This window comes from Triturus cristatus, chromosome 6 (genome assembly GCF_964204655.1).
Source record: "Triturus cristatus chromosome 6, aTriCri1.1, whole genome shotgun sequence".
NCBI lineage: Eukaryota > Metazoa > Chordata > Amphibia > Caudata > Salamandridae > Triturus > Triturus cristatus.
Genome location: NC_140589.1, coordinates 1663629005 through 1663643562, shown reverse-complemented (window position 1 = coordinate 1663643562; position 14558 = coordinate 1663629005).

Below are 14558 nucleotides of genomic sequence, written 5' to 3'. Positions count from 1 at the left end.
GCTGTGTTCATGAGGAGTAGCAGGAGCACAACAATGCCACCAGCAGACAGCATGCACATGGACCTGTGGAAGAGAGACACACAAGGATTCAGCACAAAGGAGCACATCCGCAAGCATGTACTTAACACGTATCATGTTGTTAACATGACAGGTGACAATGATGACCCTCAGACAACATCCTTCCATTGCGCCATCACTTGAGTGACACTTCAATACACACCACTGACTCACTTGGCAGACATGCAGATGGACACACACATTGCAACACATGCCACACACGGCCCAATGCGTGCACACTCAGACACTGGAACTCACCACTAAGCAAAGAAGTTGCGTATGAGCCGACTCCGCATGTCCTCCACAGCCTCCTCCTCCTCCACATCACTTGCCCCGTCACCAAGCCCTTCATCCTCCACGGGTGGATGGTCCTGGTCATCTTGATCCAGTATGAGTGGAACAGCTTCCTCCACTGCCATGTTGTGCAGCATGCAGCAGACGATGATGATCTTGCACACCTTCACCGGGGCATATGGGAGTGCTCCGCCGGTCTTGTGGAGGCACCGGAATCGGCTCTTCAGAAGTCCAAACGTCCTCTCAATGACTCTCCTGGTCCGCCCATGTGCGTTGTTGTAGCGGTGCTCGGCAGCCGTGCTGGGGTTGCGGACAGGCGTCATCAGCCATGGCATGTTGGGATAGCCAGCGTCCCCTACAAGGAAACATCATGGACAGAAGTGTGTCAGCACAGGCAGTGAGATTGGAAGATGACGCCAAACACTGAACTGCCAGAGTCTACCCACCAACAATACATGCTCGCTCGTTCCGCAGCTGCAGCATCATTTCTGGCACCCTGCTACGCCTCATGATGAAGGCATCGTGTGCTGATCCTGGAAAGCGAACACAGACATGTGAAATCACCATGTTGGACAGACACACCACAAGGGCATTAATGGAGTGATAATGTTTGCGATTCCTATACACCACCTCCTGTGCCTGTGGTGGTACCAACGCAACATGTGTCCCATCTATGGACCCAATGACATGGGGCATCCCTCCCAGGGCATAGAACTCACGCTTGACATCTGTCAACTGCTCACGATTTGGGAATTTAATGTACTCATCCAGGTGAACCAACATGGCCTCTAAGAAATCATGCAGAACACGGCTGAACATCGTCTGGGACATGCCCCCGACATCAGCAATGGTATGTTGGAACGTACCCGTGGCAAGGAAATGTAGGGCTGCCATCACCTTCAACTTGGGTGTCAGTGCACTTGGATACCTGTGGCGCGGGAGGAGTTGTGCTTCCAGCCGGCCAGTCAACTCATCAATCAACCGTTGGCTGAATCTGTAGCGGCGTATACAGTCCCGTTCATGCAGGGCAGCAATGTCTGGCATACGTCGAGGGAGAGGCGGAGCCCTGCAGTGAAATGGAAGGAACACCTAAGAGTGAGCACTGTACAACAACATCGTCAATGCACTGAGCACATGTTACACAGCCAATACACATATGCCACGTTGTGAGTCAGGTCTGTGCCCCAGTTCCTGGACACGTACGCCAGTCAGGTTACACTCCTACCAAGGGACAGCCACTAACGGAGGGGGGCAAGATCACGATGACATGGCATGAGACTAGCTGTGGGCCAGTGTAAGTGAACATGCACACGCATCACAGGATTCACAGACATCCACACATGTGCAGAAGTAGTATGCGTATGGTACAGACAGGTAGTTGGATGCGATATGCACTGGTCACATGTCATAGGAATAGGACAGGCCACACACATTGCCTTTGAGGAGTACATGTCGAGACAGAACATACATAGGGAGCATGTGGATATGTACTTGTGTTGATACTCCGTGTAGTTGGATACATACACACCTCATGGCAAATCACATATGTGGGCTGGTGTGCGGAACAGTGTGCCATGCCCATCGACACACAGACACATGTTGGCAGCAGCAACTGCTGACGCATTGAACCACACACCTACAGCAAAATCATGGAAAGACATGCCACACACATGACATGGTTGCAGCATGCAACGCAGCCATACACGTGTCATATGTAATATTCCGTGTACCTGGCATCAGGGGACAGGTGCGGGTGTCCGTGACTGGGACATGCAAGTGACTCATGGCTCCACTAGTGTGTACGACATGCACACATGTCAAAGGAGTGCAGGGGATGTGTGGTACAATGCGCACCATCACACACGACATGTGTACACAGCTCATCGTACATATGCTTTGCCCACACCTCAGGGGTAAAGTGCCACATCACATCCTGACACACCTGTGTCACACACAGGTGGTATTGCACAGACAATGCATTTGTGTCCACCCTTGGCAATACCTGTCCGCTCCATTCCTGTCTGTGTGCCGCCTGTCACCACTGACAGTTGTTATACGCACCGTACATACGCTCGGAGCGCGTGTATAGGGTCCCTGGGCCAATATTGCCGCTGGCGTATGCGTACGCCACAGTAGTACGGACTGTACACGCGCTTGTACGGTCCGGATCACAATAAGGGCGCTGGCGTATGCGTACGCCACAGTAGTACGGACTGTACACGCGCTTGTGCGGTCCGGATCACAATATGGGCGCTGGCGTATGCGTACGCCACAGTAGTACGGACTGTACAAGCGCTTGTACGGTCCGGATCACAATATGGGCGCTGGCGTATGCGTACGCCACAGTAGTACGGACTGTACAAGCGCTTGTACGGTCCGGATCACAATATGGGCGCTGGCGTATGCGTACGCCACAGTAGTACAGACTGTACACGCGCTTGTGCGGTCCGGATCACAATATGGGCGCTGGCGTATGCGTACGCCACAGTAGTACGGACCGTACAAGCGCGTGTACAGTCCGTACTACTGTGGCGTACGCATACGCCAGCGCCCTTATTGTGATCCGGACCGCACAAGCGCGTGTACAGTCCGTACTACTGTGGCGTACGCATACGCCAGCGCCCATATTGTGATCCGGACCGCACAAGCGCGTGTACAGTCCGTACTACTGTGGCGTACGCATACGCCAGCGCCCATATTGTGATCCGGACCGTACAAGCGCTTGTACAGTCCGTACTACTGTGGCGTACGCATACGCCAGCGCCCATATTGTGATCCGGACCGTACAAGCGCTTGTACAGTCCGTACTACTGTGGCGTACGCATACGCCAGCGCCCATATTGTGATCCGGACCGTACAAGCGCTTGTACAGTCCGTACTACTGTGGCGTACGCATACGCCAGCGCCCATATTGTGATCCGGACCGTACAAGCGCTTGTACGGTCGGTATCACTGCTTGTGGGGTGCCCTAGGGCGTGGAACGCACCGTACCTGTGTGTAAATGTATGAAAACACATAGGGGACACATGAGGGACAAGTATAAGGGCCTAAATGCATGATGGTTGCCATGGAGTTAAATTTTTGAATTTGAGCACCAGGTGCACAGCAGAAGTCAGTTTGAAAGAATCTACATTGTTGCAATGTGGATGTTGACTTGACATCATTATCAAAACTGAAACCATGCAAAGCCACACACTGGGGTAGGTTTGAAGGGATTGGATGAAACGTAGGATGCTAATGTGACTGACCAATCAATCTGTACTCCTATACATGAACAGGCCAGCCAGGCATATATAAGGCAGCCAGGTCCCATGAGAGAGCACTTGCCTGCACATCCATTCATCCATGACCACTGCTGCTGATTGTGATTCCTCTGGCACCATGTCCAGGACTGTGGAGAGGTCACAGCCATTCACCCAGGAGGAGAACCTTGCCCTGATAGATGTGATCCTCCCACAGTTCCAGAGCCTGTATGGTCGACCAGGGGTTCAGGTGAGTGCAGACTCCACTAGCTTAGACTGTGCCCCTTTTGTGTGACAGTGACTTCTGGCATTGTGTCCATGTGTGACAGACATGCACTGTTGTTTGGAGTGGGTCCCAGGGTGTGGAAGGCCTCATGTCACCCATGCAGAGCATGCTGTGTTTCCTGTGTGCACTCCTCACTTGCATAGTGCCTACTGTGACAATGAATGCAAGGTGCATGCCACATTCTGCCTGCATACTCCTCCTGGGGATGTTGTTTCCACAGTCCTGATGTGATCCTGTGTTCCCCCCAGTGTGACAGGTGTCAGTACCCATGGATGTGTGTTTGTTCAGTGTACCTGTGCTGTGAGTGTCCAAAGGCCGTGTTCGTCCCCTGCACATTGGTGTGTGTTAGTCCCCTGTCATGTGGGTGAGTGCATATGGGGAGTGTTGCACACAAGCAGCATGAGGGATGGATATGGCCTGGCCATCCGATGTGAGCAGGGAGCAGTGCTGTGTGCATGCCGTGCTGAGCCAGCCCCACACCTGTGACACCCCCGTCTACTGGCACATGGGCAGAGTGAGGTGTGTACCCGCAGTTGGCAATGCCATGTGATTGTCCTGTACCTGTGTGTGTCTGTGTACTCTGCTGAGGTAGCATCAGTGTGCTGGGGCAGGTGACTGCTGTGAGGTGCTGTACATAATCCTGGTGTAGCCTGTGAGGCACAGTGTGATCCCTGGTCATTGAGTGTGTGGTACCCCTCATGCCACCCGTGTGCTTTCACTGGCACGTAGTGCATTTGGCCTTCCACAGTGGATAATGTCCCTATGACAAAGGTGCAATTAGTTGCATGCATACCATGGCCTGTTCATAATGAGGATTGTTCTATATGTGTGTCTCTGTGTCTTTGCTCATGTGGATTAATGTATTCTCTCTTTTGCATCCTCACAGGTAGGCGCCATTGCCAAGGGGGAGATCTGGAGGGAAGCCGTCAGTGCCGTGAGGGGTACAGAGGGTCGGAGGCGGAGCCTGTCTCAGGTGAGGAAACGCTGGCAGGACATCCGGTGCTGGACGAGGAGGATTGCACGGCTCCTGCTGGGGGACTCACCTGAGAGCCGTAAGAACCGTGGGCGCCGTCGTCTGACCCACATCCAGAAGCGTGTGCTGGCGGTGGTCTTCCCCGATATGGACAGGCGCCTACAGGAGAGGCAGCAGCAGGAAGGGGGTAGGTACATGTGTGTCAGTTGTGTGTCCCCAGCCAATGTAAGTGTGCAGTTGCATGGATACACTGCCAGGGTTTGATTGTGCAGTGCCTCAACTTCTCCACAAAGTAGCACAGTGCTGTTCTCACTCCCTCCCTTCCCCTCCTTGCAATGTGTTCCCTGGTCTGTCTGTAGCCACTCTTGCACAAGGTTATTTAGGCAGGCAGTTCATGCAGGTGCCCTATGCTATCAGCATCATATGTGGGGGTGATGTGCCACAGGTATGGGGACCTTGCGTGTGCCATGGCCAATTTCAGTCATTGTGGTGTCCATGTCACTTGGCACTGATTGTGAATCACGACATAGGGGTGTGTCTCCAAAATGTACAGCCTTCCAGCATGCATGTCCAATTGTGTGCCCTCTGACATGATGTGCCTGAGTGGGAGGCCTGCTAAGTGCAGGGACGGTTGCTTAATTTGCAGTCATGTCCATCCTGGACCATGGAGGAGTGTGGGCACTACTGTGCCCTGGGGCACCTCTTCCTAGGTATCATGTGCGTCATCCAACAATATGGCCATTCACTGTGTCTTCACCATGGGTTGGGTAGGGTGGCATTGTACCCTGGGCTCAACTGTTAGGACCTACAGGTTGCTACATGTGTCCACTGTACAGGGGGACCCATTTTGCTTGTGAATACTCACAGTGGGCATTACCTGTGTGTGTTGTTGAGACAATCTGATGATGTTTGCCTGTCAATGATGTGTGGACATGGCCACCAGGGGCTGTGTGTGTACAGTCATGAATTAGTGGAGGCCATGTGTTTCCATCCCAGAGTAAGAGGTGTACATACTTTCTCCGTCTCAATGAGATTGTCTCAGGTGTGGGTGGTTTGTGCGTACAAGGCCTACATGTCAGAAGCTTCATCCTCCTTGCTGGGTTTAGCCTGTGTGTGATGTTTGACTGGACATACGCTCAAGGTGCAGTGACCCTGTCATGTGTGGCCTGGTTTCATGTATTGCCTTTGCAGCATGCGGCAAGAGTAAATGGATATGATTCATGCTCATCCCTTTTTGACGACGCAGTGTGGTGCAGGTGCTGTGCACATTTGTCCCCAGAGGCTGACTCCTCTCTAAAATTTCAGGTGCAGTGATTTGCTGTTGTGTCATGATCTCCATTGTGTCTCAGTGGCATGGTGGGTAGAAAAACTGTGTGTTCCATGGCCTACATCTGTACATTGTTTTGTAGGTGTTACTCCTGTTGCTTTTCAGGCTATGCAATGTGACCTATGTATATTTGACTCATGTGACATAAGTGTACAGGTGTCTGATTTTCTCCTGTCTCTTCACCTTGCCCACAGCATCGCCGGGGGACACGGAAGGAGACACTAGCACGGACCGGGAGGAGAGATTGAGCACCAGTACCAGCAGTGCTGTCCTGTCTGGCACATGGAGTGGCACGGAGGCCGAAGGGAGTGAGGCGGAGGACCTGTTGACTGCCAACACAGACTATGACGCAGACGGGTCCGAGGCTGAGCTCCCAGAGGTGGCGGAGTCTGCCCCCCCAGCTGATGGCAGCCCTCCACATCCCCCCGCCACCTCAGGTTCCATCACCGGCCTCCCACATGCTCGTGGCCCTTCCCTCCGTGCTCGGTCCCCACATGTCTCCTTCCTGCCAGGCACCGCACCCCCTGCCCCTGTCACCACTGCTGCGGTGAGTGCGGAGTCTGTGGACATCCTGAGGCAGTTGCAGGTTGGTCAGACTGCGATGCTAAATGTCCTCCATGCCCACACCCAGGTGCTGACCCAGATGGAGGCATACATGGAGGGCATGTCGGCTGCGCAGTCTGACCAACGGCAGTTGCTGAGGTCCATAGACTCCACACTGACTGCAGCACTGGATCTCCTGCAGCGCTGCGTAACACCCCCTACCCCTGCCCCATCCACAATTCCCACTCCCGTGCCTGTCCCACGCACATCCAGACGTCAGCGTGCACGCACCCCAACAGACACAGGCACCACACCACCAGGGAAGGCGAAGCGCACACCTCCTGTCACGCACACACAGGGTGAGGAAGGCACACCCACTGGGTCGGGGGAGAAACGTAGAACACGCAGCCACAGTGGGAGTCCGCATTCCACACAACCCACTCCCTCCAAATCCACTCCCCTTAGCTCTCCTGGCCAACAGTCAGTGACAGCATCATCCACTGCGAGTGTGCCCCCCAGCCCCAGGATGACACCACCCCGCAAGCGGTGGAGGCGGGACCCGGCCAGGGGAGTTGAGTCCCCCACCCTGTCCACACCCTCCCCCAGTGGCGCTGCGACCCATCCCTTTGCCCCCCCCCCCTCATTGGGGCCTGTGGTTGGTTTGGGTACGGGGGAGTCGCTGGGGGAACTTGCCGACGTGTGCAGCGCCATTCTGTCCTCCACCTTTGGCGCTGGCACCCCCCCTGTGGCAGATTCATCCCTCCCTGCACCCACAACACCTACCCTTTCCCCTCCTGTCCCTGCGGTGCCTGTTTCCACCCTCCCCCCTGATGCCCCCTCTTCTGTGGATGAAATGGACTTGTGAACTGTGCAGGCAAGCTAGGGGACACACGTCCCGATGTGTACCCCCCCCCCCGGACATTGCTGCTGGGCTGGCCCATGGCCCTTGTACATAGTGGACATTTTCTCTGATATATTTTCCTGCTGAATAAAGCCTTTTCTTTTTGTTTTGCACACTGATGCTTTCCTGGACTTGCTGTTGGTGCTGGTGCTCCCTGCGTTGGGGTGGTGATAATGTGTTAGGGGTCTGTGAAATGTTGGAGTGTGCTGCTCATGGGGTGTACCCTGCCATCTGCGTGCCATCACAAAGGTCTCAGCAAATGGTATTTGGTCATGTTTGCTCTCACTGTATGGTGACATTGTCCCAAGGTGTGTTCCATCCTCTGTGGCCCAGGCCATTTTTCCTGCAGGGTGTCTCCCAAATGCTGTGCTGTGCTGTGTCTACATTTCCTGGATGTGTGAGGGTTGCCTTTCAATATAGCCATGCTGGCTCAGCGATGGCTCCGCCTGCATCTGGGGTATCACCCTTGTAGGTCACTGAACTTGTTGATGGGGTATATTGTCCGATGTCTGGGCACTGCTGGGAGTGATAGGTACACACCCCTCCTGTGTCTGGGCACTGCTGGGAGTGATAGGCACACACCCCTCCTGTGTCTGGGCACTGCTGGGAGGACCCTGCACCCACCCCTCCTGTGTCTGGGCACTGCTGGGGGTGTTTTGCACACCCCATTCTTATAGCAGGTTCGGTGCGTACATGCACGGGTGGGGGTTGGGTGCGTACATACACGGCTGGGGGGGGTTCGGGGGCGTACATACACGGGTGGGGGGGGTTCGGGGGCGTACATACACGGGTGGTGGTTTGGTGCGTACATACACGGCTGGGGTGGGGGTTCGGTCCGTACATACACGGGTGGGGGTTCGGGGCGTACATACTCTGCTGTGGTGGGGGTTCGGTCCGTACATACACGGGTGGTGGTTCGGTGCGTACATACACGGCTGGGGTGGGTGTTAGGTGCGTACATACACGGGTGGGAGTTCGGTCCGTACATACACGGGTGGTGGTTCGGTGCGTACATACACGGCTGGGGTGGGTGTTAGGTGCGTACATACACGGGTGGGAGTTTGGTGCGTACATACACGGCTGGTGGTTCGGTGCGTACATACTCTGCTGGGGTGGGTGTTAGGTGCGTACATACACGGGTGGGGGTTTGGTGCGTACATACACGGCTGGTGGTTCGGTGCGTACATACACGGCTGGGGGGGGTTCGGGGGCGTACATACACGGGTGGTGGTTTGGTGCGTACATACACGGCTGGGGTGGGGGTTCGGTCCGTACATACACGGGTGGGGGTTCGGGGCGTACATACTCTGCTGGGGTGGGGGTTCGGTCCGTACATACACGGGTGGTGGTTCGGTGCGTACATACACGGCTGGGGGGGGTTCGGGGGCGTACATACACGGGTGGGGGGGGTTCGGGGGCGTACATACACGGGTGGTGGTTTGGTGCGTACATACACGGCTGGGGTGGGGGTTCGGTCCGTACATACACGGGTGGGGGTTCGGGGCGTACATACTCTGCTGGGGTGGGGGTTCGGTCCGTACATACACGGGTGGTGGTTCGGTGCGTACATACACGGCTGGGGTGGGTGTTAGGTGCGTACATACACGGGTGGGAGTTCGGTCCGTACATACACGGGTGGTGGTTCGGTGCGTACATACACGGCTGGGGTGGGTGTTAGGTGCGTACATACACGGGTGGGAGTTCGGTGCGTACATACACGGCTGGTGGTTCGGTGCGTACATACTCTGCTGGGGTGGGTGTTAGGTGCGTACATACACGGGTGGGGGTTTGGTGCGTACATACACGGCTGGTGGTTCGGTGCGTACATACACGGCTGGGGGGGGTTCGGGGGCGTACATACACGGGTGGTGGTTTGGTGCGTACATACACGGCTGGGGTGGGGGTTCGGTCCGTACATACACGGGTGGGGGTTCGGGCGTACATACTCTGCTGGGGTGGGGGTTCGGTGCGTACATACACGGGTGGTGGTTCGGTGCGTACATACACGGCTGGGGTGGGGGTTTGGTGCGTACATACACGGCTGGTGTGGTGGTTTGGTGCGTACATACACGGGTGGGGGTTTGGTGCGTACATACACGGCTGGGGTGGGGGTTTGGTGCGTACATACACGGCTGGTGTGGTGGTTTGGTGCGTACATACACGGGTGGGGGTTTGGTGCGTACATACACGGCTGGGGGTTCGGGGCGTACATACCAGGGTGGGGTGGGGGTTCGGTCCGTACATACACGGGTGGGGGTTCGGGGCGTACATACTCTGCTGGGGTGGTGGTTCGGTGCGTACATACACGGCTGGGGGGGGTTCGGGGGCGTACATACACGGGTGGGGGGGGTTCGTGGGCGTACATACACGGGTGGTGGTTTGGTGCGTACATACACGGCTGGGGTGGGGGTTCGGTCCGTACATACACGGGTGGGGGTTCGGGCGTACATACTCTGCTGGGGTGGGGGTTCGGTGCGTACATACACGGGTGGTGGTTCGGTGCGTACATACACGGCTGGGGTGGGGGTTTGGTGCGTACATACACGGCTGGTGTGGTGGTTTGGTGCGTACATACACGGGTGGGGGTTTGGTGCGTACATACACGGCTGGGGTGGGGGTTTGGTGCGTACATACACGGCTGGTGTGGTGGTTTGGTGCGTACATACACGGGTGGGGGTTTGGTGCGTACATACACGGCTGGGGGTTCGGGGCGTACATACCAGGGTGGGGTGGGGGTTCGGTCCGTACATACACGGGTGGGGGTTCGGGGCGTACATACTCTGCTGGGGTGGGGGTTCGGTCCGTACATACACGGGTGGTGGTTCGGTGCGTACATACACGGCTGGGGGGGGTTCGGGGGCGTACATACACGGGTGGGGGGGGTTCGTGGGCGTACATACACGGGTGGTGGTTTGGTGCGTACATACACGGCTGGGGTGGGGGTTCGGTCCGTACATACACGGGTGGGGGTTCGGGGCGTACATACTCTGCTGGGGTGGGGGTTCGGTGCGTACATACACGGCTGGGGGTTCGGGGCGTACATACCAGGGTGGGGTGGGGGTTCGGGGCGTACATACAAGGGTGGCGCTTGGGTGCGTACATACACGGGTGGCGGTTCGGGGCGTACATACACGGGTGGGGGTTCGGGGCGTACATACACGAGTGGGGGTTCGGGGCGTACATGCACGGGTGGGGGTACGGGCCGTACTTCCACGGGTGGGGGTACGGTCCGTACATACCCCTGCCCACGCTCTGCGTGCCTGGGTACGGGCCGTACCCATGCCTTTGGTGGGTGGGTACGGTGCGTCCCACCATTGTTGCGGGCCGTGGGGTCCGCACCGTACACAGGCCTTGGGGGCGTGGCTACGGGTCGTACCACGCGTACCCCTACATGACCCCAGCAATGCTGGTACGAGCTGTACCAAGGCCTTTCTGACGTGGGTACGGGCCGTACCGCTATTGTTGGAGTGACGTAGGGGGACGCGTGGTACGTTCCGTACCCACGCTCTTGCGGCCTGGGTAGGGTACGTACCGGTTCGCGTGACCATCCACTTCCGTTGTGGCGGACGCTTGCGTTGCTGGGCTCGCCCCCACCCCCTGGAAGTGACCAGGCCCTGATGGTCAGGTATGTCCAGGCCATGTGTGATTTGGTACCATGTGTTGGTGTTGTGTGTCCTGCCCCTGCCCCCCCCTTTGCCCCTGGTTGTTGTGCTGACCTTCTGCGGCGTCTGCGTCGGTTCCTGTACGCCAGGTGGACTGCTAGGAGGGCAGGGATGGCACGTAGGTTCGGGTCCATGTCTGTTCGTCGCGTCCAGCTGCTCCTTGCGTGTGTCGTCCTGATTTCCCGGCAGTTTTTGGCAGCCGGTAAATATTTTCCGTGCGGGATGACGTCGGTTCGAATCGTACTTCCTGGTTCGTGAAACGTAGGCTGGATGCGTACCGACGTCACGTCGGCTCCTTTCAGGATCGGAATTGTGTTTAGTTTCTGTTCGGTCGGTGTTTTGTTCGAATCGTACGGAAATGGTGTTTCCGTATGAATCGTACTTGCATTTTCGGATGGATTTCGCACCGGGTACGAGTCGGACGGAGAAAAGGCTCCGTCCGACGGTTCGTACCCGGTTTTTACCGGATCGGAATTGGCACCTAAATGGAGAATCCAAAACTAATAACGCAGTTGAAGGATGGCATAACGCCTTCCTACAATCAACAGGCAGAACAAAACCAACACTAGAAAGATTTATATCATGCCTACAAAAAGAACAGAGTTATCAAGAGTTCCGAATGGAACAATCCATAACTCAGCTAACTCCAAAAACCTCAAAACAAACTAAACAAATGTATAAATATCTAGAGCAACAAGTAAAATTGTACCCTACTACCAAAGGCCTAGAATACTTAAACATCATAGCTAAAACACTTCTTTAAAGTACAAATACAAATAAATGACTAATTACCCATTTTCAATAATATCAAACACATAAAATATATTTATCTTATTACAAAAATTATTACTGTGTGTAACATATTTATACATATTGTCAAAAATATATTAACACACATTAATAATATTTGTAATAAAATAAAAATAAACAATAATATTAAACAATACCCACCCACAAGAAATAATAATAAATTAACTTACCAAGTTTATTCCAAAGTCTGAAAAACTCCATTTCCTGCTTACACAATCCAAACATAAAAAAAAAGGTTCCCAAAAAAAAATGCAAAAATACAACTGCCGATTAAATCCATAATCCATTCACCAAATATCCTTCGAAAAACCATGAAAAACCCGAAAATAGCTAAAAATATTAAAAAACGATCCATGAAAACCGAAACATTTAAAGAAGTGTAAAAAACATATTGTTCAATAAAACGAACACACACTTCTTTAAAAAAAAAAACGAGTCCATCCGAAACGAATAACCTAGAAAAGAAATTGTAAAAACAAAGCAACATACATTCCCACCCACATAAAACAACACATAAACACTTACTAACAATAATACTAGATTTAAAACAGTTCTAAATATACATTAAACACCTTAAACCTAACTCTCGAAACATGCCTACACATCGTTAAAAACACGTAAAAACACAACACGCAACTCTAACACATAACATTTCCAAATATAACTAATATATGTACAGCTACACTAAACATTATCTAACTAGGCTCAAAATAAAGTTTAAAACCATCTAAAACATATAAAACAAACCTTACCTTTCACGACGCGAAGTAACTCCCAACCGCGAGCTTCCCTTCAAACCAAATGACCCAAAACAACATTACCGGGTTACAAAATAGAGTGCCCAAAACATAATAAAACATTTAACTATACTAAAAAGCCCTAATTAAATCAGGTAAAACAGTAAATTCACACACAAATATTTTATATTATTTAGCAAAAATAGACCTATTTTTTTCATTTACCTACAAATTGTCAACAAATGTTCCTAATGATTAAAATTATATAAATAAATATTAAAAAATGTAAAATATTTTTTATTATAATTTCTAAAAAGATAATACTACAGAACAATGTATGAAAAATTGTTACAAATTTTTTGCATGAATGCTAAAATTTTATTTATGTTAAAAATATGTTTGTTTTGAAAACATTGTAAAAATAATTAATATTAATATTTTACATATTAATATTAATAAAAAAGGCATAACATGTTTGTACTACAAATATTAAAATGTTTATATATGAAAATATTTGCCAAAAGTTTTGTATAAAGATTTACAAAACCTATTGCTATGTTAAATTTAATTTAAAACACTACATTGTACAACATTATTAATAATATTTTTAATTTACTAAAAAATGTTAGAAAATATACTAAATGTACATAAAATTTGTTCTCACCTATATTCAATATGTTTGAATTTAATTACAATGTAAATAATGCTATTTCTAAATGATCTTACTCAAATGAATAAACAATAACAAATTTTAAAAACTACAATAAAAAACATGTTCTTGTCTTATTAATTGTGTTTCTCTGATTATTAATATTGATCTTCTATTATGAATATTTAACATATAGAATATTTTTTTTATAAAAAAATAAAAATCAATAAATATTATAAAATTACAGAATGCCATTACCCATTATTCCAATACAAAATATTCATGTATTTTTCCTAATAATAATATTAAATATTCCAAACATATCACATTAAAACTTTACATGTATTTATTATCCTAAACTATAAATATTGAATTAATTAGTACAAATCCAATATATAATAATAAAATACAAATAATATTCACTTAAAAATATTTTTATTATTGCTATATTAATGTAATTTAATTTCATTAAATACCATACAGATTAGAGTAGTTGCTGGACAGTGACCATAAATAATTTACTATTCCCACTCCAGTCTATAATAAATTAAAGTAGATGCTTGACACTGACCATAAATAATTTACTATTCCCACTCCAGTCTATAATAAATTAGAGTAGGTGCTGGACACTGACCATAAATAATTTACTATTCCCACTCCAGTCTATAATAAATTAGAGTAGGTGCTGGACAGTGACCATAAATAATTTACTATTCCCACTCCAGTCTATAATAAATTAGAGTAGGTGCTGGACAGTGACCATAAATAATTTACTATTCCCACTCCAGTCGATAAAAAATTAGAGTAGGTGCTGGACAGTGACCATAAATAATTTACTATTACCACTCCAGTCTATAATAAATTAGAGTAGGTGCTGGACACTGACCATAAAAAATTTACTATTCCCACTCCAGTCTATAAAAAATTAGAGTAGGTGCTGGACAGTGACCATAAATAATTTACTATTCCCACTCCAGTCTATAATAAATTAGAGTAGGTGCTGGACACTAACCATAACTAATTTACTATTCCCACTCAAGTCTATAATAAATTAGAGTAGGTGCTGGACACTGACCA